Raw genomic sequence first — 19,264 nt, 5'->3', positions numbered from 1 at the left:
AAAATAACTCTATATAGTGTAATATTTGAAGAGTGCGTTGTTAATTGCATATAATTTTGACCTAAAGTTTAACAATTTCAGACAGCCGTCGTCCCCGCAGCCCCAACCAAGGCGGCGACGCAGCCAGAGCGGGCAAGAGCGGCTCCGCGGGCTCTTCTTCCACGCTGAGAAGTTCTCGCCAAGTTGGCACGTACAGTCAGAGCTGCCGCTGCAATGACGCCTTCATGGCAGTTACCAGTGCTAAGGACGTGCACTGCTGGCTTACTTGACCAGAAGAGACAATACTTTAAGCGTTAGTATTGATTCAAACCGTGAAGTGATATTGTGGACAGGTTTGCCCAAATCAGTGTAACCTCAGTGAACTCATTTACTTCATAGACTTCAAACATTTTCGAAATTATCAAAAGTCAAGCGGACATTGAATACATAGATGTTATGCATTAGATTTATCTATTAAGATCGCCGAGGACAGGAACACTTGGAAAAGCATGGTACATCGCGCAGGAAACTCTTCAAACTAGACACGACCTTCAGCAATGAAGACGCCGACTAAGAAGATGCATTACATAAGATAAAAGCTGCCTGTGAAACCAAAACTAATAAATCATAGTGTTACTTAATATTATTTTTTTATTACCTACCTGTCTTTGATTTTTGTTTACTCAGTAATAGAAATACCTAAGTGAGTGAGGCGTTAAAAATGAATTAAACACATCTTTATTATTTATAGTCAATGGAAATTTGGGAAGGTAATCTCACCCGCTAAGCTACTGGCTGTTCATATTTAACCTTTTGTATGCTCCTGTCAAAAATTTGTAATTTATATATCAATCATAATTGAATAAAATAAAATAAATAAATAAATATTGGGGACATCTTACACAGATCAACCTAGCCCCAAACTAACCAAAGCTTGTACTATGGGTGCTAGGCGACGATACACATACTTATATAGACAAATACAAACTTATATACATAGAAAACACCCATGACTCAGGAACAAATATTAGTGTTCATCACACAAATAAATGCCCTTACTGGGATTCGAACCCAGGACCATCGGCTTAGCAGGCAGGGTCACTACCCACTAGGCCAGACCGGTCGTTTTACAAAGACAACTTTTAAAAATTATTGCATTTTTTAAAGTTGAATATAGGTAAGTACATGGGAGCAGATCTGCTCCTAAGCATACCATAAGTTAAGGTGGTAACCACCATAAATAAATGCCATAAATAAATGAAACAATGATTGGGTTAAAAAGTTAAATTATATTTATTTTATTGAAAATCTATTAATGAAAGATGCAGCAGGTATTTTTTGCCAGCAGCATGAAATCAGTAGCCATGTTTGTACATATATTATGTACAGTGTTTTAAAATAGTAAAACAACACTCAATATATTTTTGTGGTTGTACATGTGACATAGTTTCTTCCCTTGACCCTGGCTTTGGAGCACCATAAAGTATTGGTTCATATGCCAAGGCTGCAATGAATATCCAAGTCACCTGAAACAAAATGAATGCTTAGTTTTTCAACAAACTCTGTAACATTTGGTTATAATACTTATTCTCTACCAGTCATATGACAAAAAAAAAAAACTAAATGTTTTGTGTAAGTACATGTTATGATTATTTTTATATAGTGTGTAAGTACAGTCAGCTGCAGAGAAAAGGTACCACCACTACATAGAAGTTTGTATGCAGGGGTGGGACCTTTTCTCTGCAGCTGACTGTATCTGCGCCTGCCAAAAGAAGTCATATACAATGTTTCATAATATGAAAAAGTTTCATTAATATGGTTGATAATGTATATGTATGACAACAGCCCGTCTGGCCTAGTTGGTAGTGACTAGTGACCCTGCCGGTTAAGCTAATAATCCTGAGTTTGAATCCCCGGTAAGGAAATTTGTTTGTGTAATGAGCACAGATATTTTGTACCTGAGTCATGGGTGTTGTCTATGTATTTAAGTATAGTTTGTCAAAGGACTGTCTCATTTCAAACAAAGACAGAGAGAATCATACTAGCTTTGTCATATACCAGTACTAGCACCCAAAAGATAAGTATGAGTATAGTTTTCCTGGTTCTTACTGACTGACAAATTGGTTTGACCATCTATATATAGTTATCTAAGTACCCTAAGTACCCACAACACAAGTCTTCTTGAGCTTACTGTAGAGTCCGACTAGAAATTGTAGAAATTAAAAAGTAGCAACACTGTAGTCTCATCCCTTTCAAATCAATTTAAGAAAATGGGATGACACTACAATATTGCTAGTTGTTAGTGACCTTGCCTATGAAGGTGATGGTTTTGCTTCCCGGGAAGGGCATTTATTTGTGTGAAGAACTTTTGTTCCCAAGTCTTTATCTATATTTGTATAGCCTTTACCTATATACCTTTGCCTTTACACATTCAATTCACTTTCCTATTGAAAAACAAGTGCTTGCCATTGCGCATATGGGTACCAAATTTAATCTACACCGTTCATCGGTTTATATTTGATGACGTAACAGGAACACATTAGTTATTTTAGCATTAAACAACTGTACCGATATTCGGAACCTAATAATAATATTGAGAATGGCAACACTGCGTAGTCGGTCGTATTGTCCTTTTCTAGCATATACGTCCTTCTCTCTCCCACACTCCCACCATTCAGGCAGGTTGCTTTGACAGTTAAACAAGGGAAATTTTCAAGTCATTGGCTTGCTGTTTTTCCATCTGGAAGGTCGTGAAGCTAAACTGCTGGTGAGTTTTTGAATTTGTACCCCAGGTTTAGCTGACTATATTGAAAAACAGTTTCTAACGGTTTTTGCCGTTCGAAATAAATATTTAAATTTAGTTGTCCGATAAACTATCTAGCAAATAAAAACGATCCGGAATAGTGATGTGCAAGTGTTTTCAAAGGCTGCCTGCGCGCACCGTGGCTATGCCAATGAAAATACTAAAACACATATGTTAGAAAACACATCGAGCTGGTAAAGCGTGCACGTGTCACCATTAGAATTTAATTTTATACCTACATTAAGTCTCTTCCGAGTCTTGTTAGTTTAAATCTTTGTGTGTGTATAATAACGGTTGAAATTATAATACTTAAATGGTGATGTGTGGAGGCATACCCTTCAGTTTTCAAGTGATTTGTGTTTTCGAATACGAAAGGATCGGATAGTTAATACGTGATAAGTAGAACCTATGTATTGAGGTAGAAGTTTATAGACGTGTAGGTTTTATCTGCCCAAGTATCTATCAGCAATTTGTCTTTTTATCCCGTTCCGGGTTAATATAATATTGCAAAATTATTTTTTTGTGAATTAAATTGCTGATAAATAAGTGTACCCGCTTAGGAGTCGACGAAGCCCCGCCTTCGCGGGGCTTCTATTTCCGCTCTGAGGGACACAAGGTAACGAACAAACCTACATCGCAAACATTGCATTTATTTTTGTGGAAAGTGAGTACTTCGGCAGTACATAAACTTAAATCTGACTAGACATAGAGAGAGATTAGCATGGCTCTGCGCAAGAATGGCATGCGAAATCGTGAAGTATTTCACTCTTGATCTACCAACTTATATCTCTCCAACTAGATATTTAATTTTGAAAAAATTGTTAAAATGTAGGTAGGTTAAAATGTAGGTACCTACTTAAATAAATAACTTAGCAGGTACTTACAGCTTAAAAGGTTAAGGAAAATAACTCTTGCATGTAGTTGCTATATGTGCTTGTGTTATATTGGATTTGAATAACTTGATTATTAATTCGATACGTAACTACATACAAGAGGGTCAATTCTTAAGCCTACCTACCTACCTACATAAATAGTACACTTGGCATTAACGATACGGGAATCTTTAGATTGATTCATTGACGAAGACGCATGGTTCATCTTGTCAAATTATATTAGTTAACTGAAGAGTTAAAGTTTAGTTTTGGCAAATCTGCGCGTCACCGTGAATGACACTTTCTAAAAGTGCCTGTAAAAGCCTGCATAAAGCCTTTCACCTTGTCGAGCAAGGAACCCGCAACTAAGGGAATATTACCCATAAACTCAGGGTATTCGATTTGAATGATATTCTTAAACCTACGTCTGTTATGGTTCCACCTGCGTAAGGTGTGCCTAAGAAAATCTTTTATTCGTTCACAAACTAACGTCAAGTTATTTGTGATGAAACCAATATATTATGTACGTATCTAAGCCTGCGCAAGGCTGCCATGTCTCCACCTGCGTAAGGTGTGCCAAAGAATCTTTGATTCATTCACAAACTGACGTCAAGTTATTGATGATAATATTATAACCTATGTAAGCCTGCGCAAGGCATGTCAGACATATTCACAGAAATATAAATGATATGGTCATAACACATGCGAGCAAGTAAGCCACAATCAGAAAAATATTACAAAAAATGAATTTGTAAATATCTCCTTTTAGAGAAAGTAAAAAGGGTTCTAACAAAATCAGTCGAAATAGGCAAGGCTTTGTTATTAGTTTTCATTTTTGTTTACCAATCTATTCTAAAAGGGTCCCAAACACCCTATTGGCTAAGCCCAAAATTGGGCTAATTAACTGTGGTAAAAGTGAAAACTGCTTTCCATTTACATTACATTTCTAAAATTATAAGGTATAAAATAACCTAAGATTCCAGGCCTATCTCGACTCATTTTTATTTTAAAAATGAAAAAATCTTTGCACCCTAATATAAAATTGTGGTCTGGAGACGCTTAGCCTCATAACTTGGGCGGCATAGAGAATACTAAGAGATTTAGTCACCTAATTTCGATTATAAGCCCAGGCAGAAAATTGATAATTAGAATAAGGAGTGGTCAATCCACCAAGGTCCAGACAATCTGTGGACTCTAATTTAATCAGACTATGTAAGCTCACGACAGTGCTTACGGTTCCATTCTGAAATAAGCTATGTTTACAATATAATTCAAATTATATTACTCATGGTGTGAAACAAACAGCCTGCTCAAGGTGTACAAAGGGTCCGATTAACGGCCCTATGAATATCTAAAAAACCTTTGAAGTCTAGGCCTGCTAAGGCAGACTAGAAATAAATACATATGATCTCAATGTAAGAGCAGCTCACAGTTGCATAAATTATATTTGCCTCGAGAGCACTAGACTTTCAGTTAACATGTTTACGAGTACCTACCTTTGTACACGACATGACCAAGGTTACCTACCTATTTAACTATTATATCCCTGACTGCCATGGTATAGGAAAATTATCATGTGCTGGCGGTGCTGCACAAGCATGTTTGAAATAAAATATACAAAACTGGCCTGACGGGCGTTTATCAATTATGTATTTTACACCTTGTGTCTGTATTGTGACCTAGGAAGTTTTAAACCACCTGTATCGTAAGTGCTCCTATGCACGGTCTGCACGGATTAAGTTTATTTTAAACTACCCATGCCCTAACCTCAAGGGCAAGTGCTTCTATGCACGGACTAGATACTGTTATCACATATCACACATAATTCACTTATCATGACTTGTCATAGTTTGATACTGCAAGTTTAACAAATTTAAGACCGTGGAATGTACCCACTACAAAAAGGTTTTTAAAAACAGTGACTGAATGGTTTGCACGAACGGTTCTAGCACAACTTCTGGGCGGTCACGTCTAGGGCATAACCCTCTAGTTCTCAATTTATACATAATTATAACATTGTGATACTGTTCGCTTTGCACAATAAAATAGGGAAACAGGAGCACGCCTTGCGAAAAGGCGAAGCTATTTTGAAACGCGAACTTTTCAAAAATAGATTGAAATATATAAATATGTCTTTGATGTGGAACATGTACACCCAAACAAATGCAGTCATTTATTATATGTTAGCAAAACTCTGCCAAAGTGTTAGTCTGTCTGTACAGTGTAACCTGAAGGCATCAATGAACAAAAATCTCTTGAAACATGGTGGATTAATTAATTTACACCCCGTCTGTGTCTTGCTCCTACCAAATCCACAATTTAAGGACCTCAACCTATCTAGGTACCCTTCTTGCTCGAGACCTGAAAAAATGTTCACAATAATCTCATGCAGTCAAGTGTCGGAAAACTAGGTCCACACACTTAGCGCTACCGTGAATATATATCTAAGAAGTCTGTATACTGCCTTCCAGGAGGCGGGATGTTAATAGACTAGCCTATATCGTAGGCCAGAGATATAGTATACAAAAGCACACTGGCCCAAATCCAGTAATATTATAATTTCAGAATATAAAATAATTGACAATTCTGCGTATATTTGATATCAAAAAGTTACAGTTATCCTTAGTTCATAAGGAGGATAAGTATACATAAATATCAAATAAATTCGACAAAGTGTTGACTCTAGCATTGGATGAAATAGGTCCCTCTTAAAGGGCCTCTGCACTGTTGGCTTTGGGCCCACGGGTGCCCGGCAAAAGGTCGGGGACCCCATGGTTCCGCACAGTTTTTGCAAATAATGTAAAATCACTAAATAAACACACAAATCTGCATTTTGGTTAAAACACATGCGATGAGCTAAGGTTTCGAATTAAGTACCTTATTCTTAATAATTTACACACTGGAAAGAGGAAACTGAATATTCAGAACTATGCAATGTCTATAAATGCTTTACATAAATTAAGCCACTTAAGCGTTCAGAACCAATCAAGCTTATGTCTACTAGTAGGCACCAGATAAGGTAAACTTACTGCATATATAGAAATTAATGAGTACAATTTAGGTCACTTGATGATAGCTAAACATGAATATAATCAGAATGAGCCTGCACCTATACAAATATCATTGATAAGGTTCTGTGGCATTTCTATATTAACCATTTGAACGCCAAGAGCATCAAAAAGCGTCATTATCATTACTAGTCGTGCCAACATGAGTGTTATGTTATGGCTTAAGCTCTCAAAGTAACCTTCACAATTTTAAGTAAGGTTTGTTTAGGTACATTAGCTCGCGTTCGCGTTAGTAAAGCGTACAAAGGATTAAATGCATTTTATAGCTATAACCAAGTATGTAGCTCACATTGGCTCACAGTCATGAAAGGAATTCAGTAATTCCCTATGACATTTTAGTAAGTAGGTACCCAATACTAACTTTGTGGGTAGTGATAGTGATATAACGAATATGTACAATATTCGTCTACTTAATCCCGAGAGATTTTGGAAATAAGAAAGGTCTTGTCCTTGTTATATTCCTGCAACTGCTTACTTTACTAGATAATTATTATCAAATTTGTTAATAATTGGGAGTTATAAATAAAAACTACTCGAGTACTTTATAAATAATTCTTATCTCTTCATATTTTAATTACATCACTCCTTATCACAGATGCTGTATGCTCCTTGAAGAGTAGACTGACTTAAAATCTCATCTTCTTTTACCTAGTTTCACATACATATAATTAAGTATAGCACCCTTGTGGTGACACACTTATCCTCTTTGAAAATGTATAAGGACCTACATTAAGTACATATATAAAATGTAAAGTTAGTATTATAATATAATTTTATATCAAAATGTATGCTTTACTAACTACCTCTCTCCTCACAAGTGTTAAAATAAAGGGTGTACTACATAATTAATTAAACACTCGTAATATAATAATATTACATATACATAATAACTACATGTATAATCACATTGGCTTGGCGTCTTCCCACCACCAGGCGATAACAAACACGTCTCAATATTATTATTAGGTTCCGAATATCGGTACAGTTGTTTAATGACAGCGTTTTACACAAAAATAAAACGCTAATTAAATAACTTACCATATTCGGAACCTAAAGTTTTAATCCTGCCTGGTGTAAATATGAATAATTTTGAGACAATGACTTGAAAATTTCCCTTGTTTAACTGTCAAAGCAACCTGCCTGAATGGTGGGAGTGTGGGAGAGAGAAGGACGTATATGCTAGAAAAGGACAATACGACCGACTACGCAGTGTTGCCATTCTCAATATTATTATTAGGTTCCGAATATGGTAAGTTATTTAATTAGCGTTTTATTTTTGTGTAAAACGCTGTCATTAATAACATATTTTATATACTTATTAGTAGGTATAGTAGGGATAAGTTATTGACTCACTCTTACCTTTGTAGGGACATTGTTTCGTGTTGCATTTGTGGGTGCATAATCCATTTTTCCATGACACTGTCACTATAGATAGGTAGATATTCAGCGCCTCGGTCACATTGGATCCTTTGGGTGAAATGCTGCGTACGGCCCACAATCCTTTGATCGTAGCATACATGATAAGATCACCAGCTAAGGGCAGTCCTTTCCTAAGCAGTTTCAAGTTTCAATAGAGGCGATTTTTCAGACGGCGCCTGCGTCTAAGCGACACTTCCGCGTTGTTCGCCGCCCACAATAATGTTGAAGTATGCTTTTTATTACAAATTCTAATTTACAAACACTATTATTCGGTATTTTCTTGTGCTTCGGTAAGTTATCTGCAAGGGGATAGCTCGCGCTAGATATCGACACCTAGGAGGCGATAACGATTCGATTTCGCTTGTCAAAAGTGTCACTTGGCTAGACAATGTATGGCAGATATCGAATTTTGGTAACGAATGTTTTGCGTTTCGTTACAACATTGCAACTTGGCTAACATTTTTGTATTCGTTAATATTTTTCGACAGACTCATCTACGGTACCTGTCATTCCCATACATTTTTTATCGATTCGTTAGCGATATCTTTTTTCGAAATGCGTTTCGGCTAGGCCCCCAGGTTCGATTCCAGCCTTGGGCACTGGAGGCCTTGGGCACTGATTCTTAGGGTTAATTAATGCGCTAGTTTTCGTCCACTTGACGAAATTTGAATATAAAGCTACATTGCTGCACAAATTTGGACTTATTGCAAAACTTAATAATGTGTACACAATATGTCTATCTACATAAAAATGATATTTTGGAAGTAGCAAATTAAAAATGAAATATATTATTTGCTAATCCGTCAAGTGGACGAAAACTAGAGCATGGAAGGAAACTAGCGCAATGATCCTATTAATATGATGACATTTATTACAGTACATAATGCATAATTATACAACTGTTATTAAAAAAAAAGTAAATTTACAATTCCTATAAATAAATTAGCGAAGGACATTCAAAATTAATACCTTCCAATAATCTTACCGTAATATCAAACTAGGAAACAGTTAAGACGCTCCACTTTTGTCTTCGCTGCATCGTGCTTATTCTTAATCTTTACAAAACAGCGTAAGTCCGAAGCAAATAACACTTACTTACGACATTCTTTAAGTTACTTAAAACCGTAATTGTCAAAAGGGCGTAACTCTTGAACAAATACCGGTTACATACGACATTTTTTAGTGTCACGATTATTTCTGTCTGGTTCCGAGAATGCACGAGAGGTGGCGGAGAAGGCCGAACGGACTCGAAAGTTGTGGGCGGCGGGTTGCCAGCGTAGGGAAATTGGGGCGGATTAGGGGAATTTTATCAATGGTATTTTATTTCTTTTTTACTTCTTAATTGTTTGTGTAGGTCTTTAGTTTTATTTTTAGATTTAATTATTATTTGCTTGTGATTTAGGTTATTGTTATTTTAATTTCATTGAGTTTAGTTTATAATAATGTATTGCTAAAAGATCGAGATTGAGTAAAGAAAAAAGTGGTTAAATTTTTAGGAAAATATTGTAGGTACGTTTTGTAGTGTTGTGTTTGGCTCTGTAATCGATCAATGGGACTATAATTACGCTTATAAATAATTTATAAGCGTAAATGATCTTATACTACACTCTAGTCCCAAATCGGAAAAAGGACATTGCTTATCTTGTTGTAAGTATATGTATACAACTTGCATTACATAGGGAAATCAATTTAAATGTTTCTTTTATTACAATAACAAAATACTGTCATTCAAATATAAAAACCTTCGTTATATTTTCACAATTTTGAATAACCAAGTAAAAATATTTCGATCGAATAAATATAATTTCACAAAAGATTTTTTTTCAGAATCAACATTTATTGAATAAATTGCCGCTGGAAATTTACTGTCGATATTTTTATTAGGTTAGTGATTTTTGTTTTTTATAAACGATTTATATTTTTCTGTTAGTGAACTGAAACTGGAAGCCCAGTTTTCTTCAACAAACAGCATTAGGTACCGTAAAATGTTTTGGTCCCCACTGGGTAATTGTGCTCCAAGCTCCAACAGATTTTATATATGACTAGCGAGCGACCCGCCCCGGCTTCGCACGGGTTAACAAATTATATACCTAAACCTTCCTCAAGAATCACTCTATTGATAGGTTGGTGAAAACCGCATGAAAATCCGTTCAGCAGTTTTTGAGTTTATCGCGAACAAACATACAAACAGATCTGGACGCGGCGGCGGGGAACTTTGTTTTATAAGGTGTAGTGAAAGTAGATTATATCACAACCTCATTTAAGTGTTACAATATAATAGTAGTGAGTGATGGTCTACTTTAAATCGGCATATACCGGTACGGCATATACTTTATATCGGTATATCAACATATCCACCACAATATAGCTATTTAAAATTTTAATTAAATTTTGAATTTTAGAGTAAAGCAGGATATTTTATGTTAGGTCTTGACAATAGAGTCGATTATATATATGTGTAGGAGTCTTGTTCGCTCCGGTGACTGTGAAATTATAAGAACAAATCCTCCAAATCCCACAAAAAATCCCCCCAATCCGAATTTCTCCGCTAGCAACACCCCGCAACTTTTCCCTCAGTTTGTTCTCAGCGTCCATTGCGGAGCCACGTCGCTCCGCCGCGGAACTTTACGAAACCGGTTATTATTTGAAAGTGCTAGGTGTGGCCTACCAGTGTTTTATAGTGTGTGTGTTGGATTTACTATTATCACAGGTAATTTATTAAAAAAAGTTACTTTAAGTTTACAAAATAAAAGTTCGGAAACTTAGTCGAGTAATTTTAAATCTTGAACGCGTCTTTCACTGAGCGTCAGTTTTTTTGTGTGGCAAACAAGCACACGGCTTATGTGACGGTACGAGGTCCCCGTATTATATAGATACATTCAAAAGTATTGCGTACGATGTTTTTATTGTGTGAATAACTATTTAATCTTTGTTTTATCTTGATTTGGATTGGTTTCCTCAACAGGTTGATAAAAACACGTACATTCATCTACCTGCTTTTTTTAGCTGACCGCATCTATTGTTGCGTTTTGGGATCTGACCTGTGAAAAAAAAAACAAGTTGACTATGACCGCGTCTAAGATACAGCCACGTTTGAAAAAAGAAATGAAACGAGTTTACGAGCTTGATTGATATAAATATAGTAGTTCTCGAATATTAGTCTTTGTCAAACTATTTTTGTTACCACGCTTCTATTATTGGTTTGAAAAAAAAAAGAAAAAGCTGCGGTTTAGTTTTAACACATTATTTACGGTTACGGAGAACATAATCGGCGGTTTCCAAGTTTTTATTTCAAAATATTAAGTGTGGGTAAACGAACTCTCATAAAAATGCATGTGAATGTTCCCATGAAACACAGAAGCGAAAATAAAGAACGAAAGTTGTAACGAAACGAGTTTTTATATCGATTCGCTTTGAATCGATACAGTAATGATTACGATATTCAAATGAAACAGCCGCTTATTGAGATAGATAGACACATTCATTGTGCAGTTTATCGACACGATTCTGACCAGGCATTCAACCTTTCGAGGCTACATTGCATCAGTGACTCATTGAGTCTTGAATCTTGCGAAGGGAAAGTTACTTTTAAAGGCACTATAACGTTTTACTGACGCGGTTGAAGAACTGGTCAACCACGGACTGGTTGTAGGCTTGGCCGAAGCATATAATCACCAAGTTTAGGCTTGGCTGCAAAGCTGATGTAATGTATAAACTAGTTTTACTAGTTTTATTTTGTGTTTTTTTATGTGAATTTTACTCAGAATCACGAGCTCTAGCTAATAGAGAAAAAAAGTGTCCCAAGATTTTTTGTTTCCATCCCGTTACCATTTTTCATAGACTTTGACGGTAACGAAATTTAAGGACCGAAAAATGCAAAGAAATTTCGGGACACATTTTTCTCCTATTCGGATAGAAAGAGCGCTTTTCGATATGAAAAAGGTAGTGTACAGTAAAAAAATCCGACCCACTTTGTACCTTGTCACAGTGACAATCCATATAAAAGTCGCTGGAGACCTCACACTATTGTCACTGTGACAAAGTATAAAATGGGTAGGAAAATAAATTCTTTGTCTGTACAAATAAATAAAATGGCCCAGAAATAGCTTGATATAAGGTAACCTTATAAAACGTGGGTAGTGTATCAATATCCTGATTCCAATATGATTCAAATGGGTAAACCAGTTGGACTGGTTTTAAGCATTAATTCAATGCGCTTTTATATAAGATACAAATTTAAACTCAATTCAGATGCAGAAATGCGTAATTAGGATTGTTTAGTCTCGCGACATTTTTGAAACGTTGTTGGAATATTTAATATTCGTGGCCCAATTTCGGGGATATTTTTAATTTTGCTTTGCAACATTTTATGCGTTTTGTTTTTTCTTTTCATAACTACAAATGACAAATCGTTTTCGTTTGCGAATTTTTTTATTCTATTTTATAAATAGATTTTGTTTTGATCGTTAGCTACTTTTTTCAAAAATTTGCATTTTTGGTGGTGATAGAGGGAATGGCATTTTCGGTTTTGACGTGATAACAGTCTTATAAATCGATGAACACCGGTAGAATGCACGAAAAAGTGTCACGTTGTGGACAGATCTCCATGGTAACGTGGACAAATCTCCATGGTAACGTTACGGCCACGTTTTCTTATGACGTTATCACGCAAAATTATCGTCCGTAAACCGACTTTACAGACAACCATATTTTTTTTTCTCTAGCCTATTTTGGTGTCCCACTGCTGGGCAAAGGCCTCCCCTCATTTTCTCCACTCGACCCTGTCATCGGCATTTTCCCACCATTTGGGGTAGAATGCGTCCAAGTCGTCCCGCCATCTCCTTTTCGGTCTGCCTAAACCCCGCCCTGCACCGTCTATTGTGTTCCGTGGGTCCCACTCAGTAACCATTTTGGCCCACCTTTCTGGGTGCATGCGGCAGACATGTCCAGCCCAGTCCCACTACCACCACCACCCACCATATTTTTTAAAAGTTTTTTTTTATATATAGCTGCTAAGAAAGTATTTTAGTAGTAGCCATGTATCCCTTATCCTATGTCATCGTCTATGATCTCAAAACTGAATAAAGCGTAGCAATTCTTTTGTGCTGGAAATACCTACACGTAGGTAGATTGTTGTTATTTTCGTGATTCCTTTGTTCAAAATCCATACATAAACTCGACGCCTCACAATGTCACAATGTCATTGTTTTATGCGCACATGCACTCGAAATATTTTAACCTACTAAACTAAATGGAGGTGTCTAGAGTCAGACCGTGAAAAGTCTGCAGCGATTTTGATAGCCCACGCAGTGCAAGTGACATTTTAAACGTCAAACTTCTATGAAATTATGACGTTTAAATAACACTTACACTGCGTGGGCTATCAAATCCGCTGCAGACTTTTCTTGGTGCGACTCTATGATTTTAGCATCTTGAGTCTGTCAAAGCCATTTCCGTCAATAGAAAAAACGGGAAATTTAAAAAATGTAGGCGCGAAAGCTTATCGTCCCATACAAAATTTGAATTTCACGCCTTTTCTACTGACAAAGTTGTTTGTCAGTAGAAAATCTTGTCAAGTTCTGTCTTGTTCATGTCAGATTTTTACAGTAGGTATATGGATGTGGGTAAGTACTAAGTAGGTAGATATGCAAGTATAACATGTTTTAATGATTGTCTTTATTTACTGTGTGTGAATAACCACCTAGGGGTGAATTCGAGTTTAATTAAAGAACATAAAAATTAAAATATATTTTTTTACATTACATATTAGAATTTACAATACAGAAACGAATATATAATTATGTATTGTCAATACTGGATAATGAACAGTCGCCATCAGATATATAGGAGCGGCCAAGGTGTTCACAATATCTGAACACGCGCTCTAACGCCCTGACAATAGAGGCGTGTTCCGATATTTGTGAGCACCTTGGCCGCTCCGATATATCTGATGGCGACTGAACAGTGATCATGACAAGATGACATGTGAGAGAGAGCTTTATTGTGGAATCTTTTTCTAATAAAAATCCTACGAATAATAACGTTTTCTTCCAATTCTGTAAACATGGGTTTCTTAATTTCCTATCCGGGAAAATATTTATTCTCTTCAATTGTGGGGAATGCAAATCTCTTTGTGTACAGAGCATATTTGAGGAGGGGAAACATCTCTTTAGGGTTACCAGCTTTAACTTTTTTTTCTTTTACTTTTTGTCGTTATTTTTTTATAAATGTGCTGATGTTTATTTAGTTGTCTATTATTTTTGTCATATTTAATTAAAATTTGGTAGATAGATTAAGTTCCCTACTTTGCACATTATAGTATTCGCAATTTTACTGTAGGTATGTCTTAAAAAATCTTCCTCTGAGTTATGAAAACGTATGGTATTTTCGTAACTCAACGGAAAATTACTTATTATTTATTCCTTCAAATCATCCAAATTGTATTCAAATTAACGAAAAAAAATATCGACAACAAATAAAATCGGCCATGACAATTTGTACAACAATTCTGTCATTTTAGTACAAAATCATGATTGGGTACCGTAAAATGTGCTTACTATGCCCCAAATTTTTTTTTTTTATTATTTTTGTATTGTGGTAGGTATGTAATATGTATATGCCGTTTTAAAGTACCTAGACCAATTAGGAGTACATGTTGTAACACTTAAATGAGGTTGTGATATAGTTTACATATACATATTAAAACTGTTGGAGCACATTTACCCAGTCGGGGGCAAAGTAGGCACATTAAGGCATTGGCCAATCGAACTGTGAATTTAATATCGGGATATTAATACACAATGTAAAACGTAATTAAAGGCATAAAATACTCATTGCGGTCTCATAAAGTAATTAAATATTTATTGAATACTCTCCCAATTAATTTGGGACAAAATCACGAAATTATTAATAAAGCAAAACCACTGGATTCAGTTGAAATCAGTTTATTACGTTAAAGCGGTGGATTAATGTATATTCCTATAGAATTCGAATAAGCGGATTTCACTGTGACCCCTATGTAATATTTTTTAGGATTCCGTACCCAAAGGGTAAAAACGGGACCCTATTACTAAGACTCCGCTGTCCGTCCGTCCGTCCGTCCGTCCGTCTGTCACCAGGCTATAATTATCTTATGAACAGTGATAGCTAATAGGCAGTTGAAATTTTCACAGATGATGTATTTCTGTTGCCGCTATAACAACAAATACTAAAAAGTACGGAACCCTCGGTGGGCGAGTCCGACTCGCACTTGTCTGGTTTTTTTTTGTTTCAGTCAGTGCAAAGTTATCTTAGCCAAACTAACCAAATTTTTAGTCAAGCAGTACCTAGATAACTTCACTACACCTTATAAAACTAAGTCCCCCGCGCGCGGTCTGTTTGTGTGTATGTATATCGCGATAAACTCAAAAACCACTGAACGGATTTTCATGCGGTTTTCACCTATCAATGGAGTGATTATTGAGGAATGTTTAGGTATATAATGTGTTAAGGTTTTGTGTAACCTGTGTGAAGCCGGGGCGGGTCGCAATTAAAAAAATATAAATAACATTTGTCTCGCAGACTCTTAGAGCATTTAGTAACTGGAGACGTCATGGCTGTCATTTTCTACACGAAACAGTCTGCCGAGTTTTGCGGGGGAGGGGACGTCAAACGTATTGCTATTTCTACATGATTTGTACGTGACATACAAACAGGGTTGGGCAAAATACTGGCCTCCACGTATTTCAAATACAAATTACAAAATACATTTTTAAAAGTATTTGAAATACCAAATACAAACTACTTTGGTGACTGGTATTTGAAATACAAAATACAAATTACAGTGTTTAAAATAATGTATTTCAAATACAAGATACAAAATACTTTTTTTTTGTTGAATCATTTACTTTTTTTAACGAATATCCTTTCCTAAAAACTTAATGGTCATTGCGCTTGTTTTCGTCCAGCTCTAGTTTTCGTCCACTTGACGAAATTTGAATATAAACCTACATTGCTGCACAAATTTGGACTGATTTCAATCCTTAGCTAAACAATATATCTGTCTACATATAAAAATGTTATTTCGCAAATAGTAAATTAAAAATGAAATATATTATTTGCTAATCTGTCAAGTGGTCTAAAACTAGAGCATGGACGGAAACTACTGCAATGACCCTATCCCCTGGCTGTTGACGAAAAGTTCCGCGCAGAATAGCTCGCGCATTCTACCTATTTGCCCTCGTACAAGTCGTACATTTTATTTAAAAAAACGTTCCATTTTAGGATCATAGAATTTAATAAAATGTATTTTGTAGAAATGTATTTTGAAGCTTGAAGTATTTGAAATACAAAATACATGTGAGTGCAGTATTTCAAATACCAAATACAAAATACTTTTCCAGGTAGTATTTGAAATACAAATACAAAATACTAAAATGTATTTCAAGTACGTATTTCAAATACATGTAATTGAAATACTGCCCAACCCTGCATACAAATAGCCATGTCAGTCCATACAAAAGTTTGCACAATTGTGCAAGTTTTTCGGCAGAGGGATAAGCTCTTAAAGGCGACTCCAGTTATTATATGCTCTAAGCGCAGACTAGACATTTTAATCATTTTATAACCCTCATAATTGAAATTCCTCTTATATCCGAGAATCTTGACACATGGCAACCCCGTGACGATAATCTTACATTTAAATCTTCTTGTTGTCGTGCAGCCGGAAAAATGTAACTTAATGAATTCTTGTTTGGAAAATGGGTTCGTATCTTATGTGCAATCTTATCTTTTGAATAGGTTACAAAAGGATTGTAGAGAACGTTTGTGATTTAAATTGAAATAGATAATATGCTGTTAAGAACCGGAATAAACATATAATACTTGTATTGTAGGTACATATTTGAATAAAAAATAGGTACTTATAGGTACTTAAGTATATTCGTAGTTACAATTAGTTTTTAGAATAAACCAAGAGAATTAAGTTTGTAGCGATTTTGGGAGCCCACGCAGTGCAAGTGTTATTTTAAACGTCAAACTTCTATGAAATTATGACGTACTTATAAATAACACTTGCACTGCGTGTGCTATCAAAATCGTTGCAGGCTTCTCTTGGTCTAACTCTAGTAATGTCCGACTGAAACCGAAACTTTTATAGACGTGTTAAAATCGTAAAAAAAATATGTCGGTGGCCTTTTTGTTAGACATAAATATTAAATAACAATGAAACAACTATAATTCGTGTAAGTGGTTTAAAATAACCGGCCATTTGTTGGATCACGCCTATTCTAATAGGGTATTATACTGTATTTCAAATAAATTATTTTACACCATGCATAAAATAAAGCGCCAGATAATTATTAGAAAAACACAGATAGGAGTTATATTTAAACACAAGTTCTATTTAATAAATCGGATAGAAAAAAAAGTAGGCGAGTTGACCGTGACGTCACGATGTAATGTTTCATATAAATTCCATATTAGCAAATCGTTTTGACAGTTCTAAAAAAGTAACTGATTTGACTAGTAGGAAAATACCCTATTAAGAAAGGCTATTTAGAATTCATTTAATCATTATAGAGACTGCCGTGTTATAAGAAAACCTAATTCAATAAGAAATACCTCAGCAGTAAAATCTGAAAACCTGCACCTTAATACATTATTTAAAGCTTTTGCTTTTACCTTTTTCCTTCACTTTTCTTCCAAACAACGAACTCAAACCCGAGCAAAGGTACTTTATGACAGTTGAAATTAATGGTGCCGAAGCTTTATTACTGCAAAAATGTCTTTATTTTTATAAAAAGCTACGTCGGATAAGACATTTTCCGACTGGATATTATGACAGCATTTCACGGGAAAGTTCGAAAGTATTAAAACAACTTTTATCAATATTCATCTTCGGGCATATTACCGTAATAAATATTTTTTTTACTGCCTACAAATAATTTTATATCTCTTCAATTGGAAATTATTAAGGATTATTGACTGTTGTATAAGAAATACGAACCTATTTTATATTTTATTACGAAAACAAAATGAAACGAAAACCGCAGTTGTATTAAATACATGTATTAAATATAATATCAACTGGACAAAAAAGGAATCTCAAATATTTCATGTTCAATTTGATGAAGTTCTTTTTAATAATTTCCGATGGAAACATTTTTTACTACACCATATTTACAGGCAGATTTAAAATTACCGAAATTAATTCAGCTCATTTACAAAATGTAAATATGTATTTAGGTATTTATAAAAATGAAAATGAGCATTTAAAGTAAATAATTTTAAAAGTGAGATTAACTGAGTTCAATTATAAGATTTATATAAAATAAAACTGTTCAATGAAATGAAAATTAATAATTTGTAAATTCATGTCTTAACATTACTTTTATAAAAATATGTTTTAGGGGGATTGTCAATTGAACCCTGGCAACACTTTATGAAGCCGCCATTTTGAATTTCGCATTCAAGGTCAATTTCCCATTTGCATTCCACCATTTGGTCGTATACCGTTACTCGGTATATGTAACGGTTTCAAGACACGCAAATAACTTCCGGACTTTTTTAAGTTATTACCTCTTTCATTAATGGAAATCGATCGGTAAAAAGGAAACCTCTTAGGTCTTAGACCGGTAAAAAGGAAACCTCTTATTACCTCTTTCCTTAATGGAAATCGATCGGTAAAAAGGAAACTTTATTTTGAGTCTTTAGTACATAAGTTTATGCTTCGATTTATGGCAGGAATTCCTGTGAAAATTGTCTAAAGAAAGCTTGTTTATGGGTGAACTTTTTCTTGTCACTCGTTGCCATAGTGACGTTATCCTGGGTCACTCTTTAAAACCTGATTTTATGGCACCAAAAAAGCCCCTTTTTTGACATTTTGTCATCGTTAATGTTAAATTTCTTTTAAAATATGACGTTTATAATAACAGTTCAGACGGACTCTAAGTATCTTTGAAATAAAAATTCAGAGAAGTCTTTAAAATGTTGTACATTTATTTGAGAGTTTTCTAATTTTTGCCATGTTGAGCGCAATCATCAGATCTCCCAGTAGGTGGCTCCACCTACAACTAATACAGAAAGAACAAACAAAGTCATATGTCTCCTCCAATCCTCCTCCTCTCAATGGGTCATTTTTACAA

The 19,264-nt window shown here is 35.1% G+C and overlaps 1 protein-coding gene and 1 non-coding gene across 6 annotated transcripts in view; both read left to right on the top strand.

Moving 5' to 3' along the window:
- Nucleotides 1–3,450: 3,450 nt before the first annotated feature.
- LOC134803902 (U6 spliceosomal RNA) lies at nucleotides 3,451–3,554 on the top strand. The gene has a single exon (XR_010146052.1). It is a non-coding gene; the product is annotated as a U6 spliceosomal RNA (small nuclear RNA).
- A 7,144-nt stretch (nucleotides 3,555–10,698) lies between these two features.
- Nucleotides 10,699–19,264, top strand: part of LOC134803845 (fasciclin-3-like) — a 215,009-nt gene continuing 206,443 nt past the window's right edge. For all 5 annotated transcript variants that reach the window (XM_063776672.1, XM_063776671.1, XM_063776670.1 and 2 more), the window contains exon 1: nucleotides 10,699–10,851. The gene's annotated coding sequence lies outside the window, so the exon portion shown is untranslated. The remainder of the gene's footprint in view (nucleotides 10,852–19,264) is intronic.

Source organism: Cydia splendana, chromosome 27, assembly GCF_910591565.1.
Source record: "Cydia splendana chromosome 27, ilCydSple1.2, whole genome shotgun sequence".
Classification (NCBI taxonomy): Eukaryota; Metazoa; Arthropoda; class Insecta; order Lepidoptera; family Tortricidae; genus Cydia; species Cydia splendana.
Note: the sequence above shows the minus strand (reverse complement) of the source record. Positions and strands in the feature narration are given on the sequence as shown.